The sequence below is a fragment of the Astatotilapia calliptera genome, chromosome 6, assembly GCF_900246225.1.
Source record: "Astatotilapia calliptera chromosome 6, fAstCal1.2, whole genome shotgun sequence".
NCBI lineage: Eukaryota > Metazoa > Chordata > Actinopteri > Cichliformes > Cichlidae > Astatotilapia > Astatotilapia calliptera.
In genome coordinates, this window is record NC_039307.1 from 11,669,419 (window position 1) to 11,673,227 (window position 3,809).

Here is a 3,809-nt window from a genome sequence, read left to right on the forward strand (position 1 = left end):
AAACTTATATATACTAACTCACATATACGCACAAATCCCAACCTCTTCTCTCACCTTTATGTGCACTTAACACCCATCTTGAAAGATACTGATGGTCTGTTTGAGGTGTAAGGTCACAACAAACTGGGTTTGAAGTGTGTTTGGGGGTTATCCAGCTGGATCATTGTCTACCCACACACATGCACACACTGTGACCTTCGGTGCCGAGCCCATGGTTGAACACCCTACTGAATAGAAGAGCAGATGGTCCAGGGGGGTCTTCAAGGGAAACTGAGAAACTCTGTGTGCCTTTGTGTGTATAAGTGTGTGTGTGTGTGTCTCATTCCAAGTTTTTCTACCTTGGCTGTTTCTGCTTTTATGTGTTTCTGGACCTCAGGCTACCCAGTAGTACTGGTATAACTCAATATCTCTCTGAGTTGTTGTATCCAGAAACAGGCAATTAAATTGTTGCAATGAAATCCAATACTACAGCTATAATGCAGAATGCATGAACTCCCACAGCAACTACTGTTGGCCACACACGCACGTCTGAGCTGAATCTGATTGTGCATTAGTCAGTGAACCCCCAACTGTGAAAGTTTTCCACATTCACATACGGTCAACATTTCTTGTCAGATTCAGGCTTAATGGATTGTCCACCCACAGACCACACTTAAAGCTAGATTACTTATTGATTATCTTCAGCATGCCACAAAAATGTGTTATCCACTTTCATGACAGAAACAACAATCAGTTTCCCCTGTTATATAGTCATTCTCAAACTGAGCTGCCAGTATCCTGTCCAGTAGGCGGATGTGGAAGAGAAGCACATCTTTAACAATTAAGCAAAAAGTGAAGTAATAGTTGAAAAGTTTTCTAAAAATATGACTAACAGTTGAAATTATGTGATAAGAGTAGATAAACAAACAAAAACACCAGATAAACATACTTTATCCACTATGTTTATTTTAGATAGCTATTGTCTTTATCTAGACTAAGTGTCATGGTTCTGGGTCGGTTCGACCCAGCATTTTGAGTTCCTTATGTTTTGGTTTATTTTTGAATGATGGATTGTTCTTTATGTCTCTCTGGTGCTTTGATTTTTATTATTATGAATCTGTGTTTCTGTTATTCTGGTGTGTTTCTGTATTAGGATTAATGTTCGGGTTGTATTTCGTTGTTATTGCAGGTTTAGTTCAGTGTCTTGTCTGTCTCACTCTGTGGAGTCCGTGTCCTTGTAAAGCGTGTCTTGTTTCCTGCTTTACTTTGGAGGTTCATGTTCCTGTCTTATGTCTGTGTGTCTAGCTTTGCTCCCCTTGTCTCGTTAAGTGTAATTTCTCCCGGCTGTGTTCCTACCTGTTCCTCGTTCCCTCTTGTTCCTGCCTCAGTATTTATAGTGCGTGTCCTCCAGTGTTCAGCGGCGCGTCGTTAATGTCTTCTGCCCTCACTCCCTCTGTGTGTTTTGTTTGCCAGCCTGCCAACCTGTCTAGTTATTCGGTACTCCCAGTTTAGTTAGTGTTTTTCTGTTCTGCTTCATCCCAGCAATAAAGCTGTGTATTTTGAATTTCTTCCGCCTCTTTGAGTCCTGCATTTTGGGCCTTCTCTTTCTGCCTGACACTAAGATAAGGAACTAACAGTGAAATCATTAGTTAACAATAAAATGGAGTTGGAAGCCAAGCATGATGGATAGCTGTTAAAAGTACAGCTGAAAGTGACAGCTAAAGACTTTGGGATGGCTGAAATAGAGACTGTGGTAAGCTGAATGCAGTCTAGAGCCAATCTTTAAACGAGTTCAAATAAACACATAAGAATATAAAAGGTGTTGTAGAAAAATGTTTTTTGTTACTCTGACAGGCCTGTGGCGTTATGCCTGATAAAAAAGTGTTGAACCTCCGCAGTAATAGGCAGATAACATATTAGCAGATCGTATGAAAGATCCAAGCAGGCCAAAGGAGATGCATTTTCAAACCCACTGAATCACTCACTAATGTTTCATGTCAAAAAGGACACATGGACCATTCCCTTGCCCCTTCTTAGTTCCTGTACTCAGTATCTTCTATAAACAGATCCACCAAACCAGTTTCCATTAGATCTGGGTCCCTTAAACCCCAGAGTGCATAGCAATGCCTCAGATGATAAATTGTGCCTAAAATAGTGGCCAGCACTGACCTTGAATCCTCCTATTGGTACGCAGTTTCCATGGCTTTGGCAATCCCCAGAGGAAATCTGAGTTCCCAGCTAATTAAGTTAAATGCATGGCTGCAGCGGGTCAGTGTAAACAAATCATAACTGTTTGCCACGTGCTTAATAGCAGCGGCATGAAGACTGAAAAAGGGTGGCTGCAAACTTGAATAATGTGTTGTTTGGTTTCTTTAGTCATATAAAGACAGCAGTACCATTACAAATGTCCAAAGCAACACTCACATTCAGATTGAAACCAAACCAGGCTATGAATGTGAGATCTAAAGAAGGGGAACTGTGGGAGTTGAGGTAGCCGACTTCCAGGTATCTGAGATCTAGTTTATGATGATTTTTTTTTTGTCTCATTACAATTCCCCTTCTGCTGCTCTCTGCAACCTGATATCTACTCCAACATGCAGTGACCTTGTTAGAAATTGAAAACTTGCTTGTGAAACTTGCTAAAGAAAAAAAAACAACAAAATCTAAGACCAGTTCAAGTCTCTTCAAATAACATCAGTGCATTAGTGACATTGATCATATATACAAAATGCATTAAAAAGGATTCAGCTGACCAGATCTGTTTTTTACTGAGAGTCACGACAATAAAAAACAAAACACAAGAAAATCTAAAAATCAGTTATTGTGAGGGGAAAGTAAAGAGAAGGAAAAAAGCACCAAGAGTGATCATCATGAGGATGATGGAAAAAGAACAACATGTTCGTTTTCTATTTGATTGTGTTAGTATTCACCTCAAAAGTCACAAACAACACCAAGTATGCCCCCAACCATCTCTGTCAGCTATTAAGGCTTTGTGGAAACATTTCCCCTCGTAGATTATTACCATTATTTGCAGCATATCTGTTTCTGACAGTGTTTTCCACATCAACAGCTTCTTTCTGTATTTGGTGTTTCTGTATTGGTGTTTTGCAGACTGTTTTCTCTTCCCCTCTTTCTTTCAAGCTGTCCAGAAGACCAAAGCAAGAAACTCAGTCAACTGCACACCCCAATTTTTGACCACAATTCATCAGTCACAACCAGCAACAAAACATCATTTAGCATCACAGATAAACATGCTAGAAATGAATCAAATACATTTTAAATATGGGTTATTTGAGAGAGCACACATGAGCTTTATGACTAAGATGCGCCACAGTAGGCTTTCATGACCTTGTCTCCCCTGTTTTAGATTCATAAGTAGTTTTAGATAAACTTCAAAAGATATTAGACGTGAGAGAATAGAAGAGGAGAGGGGAAACTGGGTTTGTTTTCACATCTTTGACTAAATCAACACTCACCATGTGGGATCGGCCATCTGTTGACAGCTTAAGTCACTATGGAGACTGAGGTTACAGGGGTGAGAGAAGGGAGAAGGGTGAAGGAGCTGATGTATGTGAGTGTGTTAAGGCATCTGTCTGTAGGTTTTATTTTGCTGCCACACAAAGACTCATACTCGAATAATCTAAAAAATAAACATAAATGCAGGTGTGCAATATTTAGAACTTGGAATTAGTGTGTGGGGGCGGGGAGAGTAAGGCAAAGCGAAGATTCAGGTCAGTAACTTAACATTTAAATAAAATTCAAGCACACTGAAGAATGAGTTTCCTTTGTGCAGCCTGAAAAATAAACACACCAGAAAACACTTGACGTGT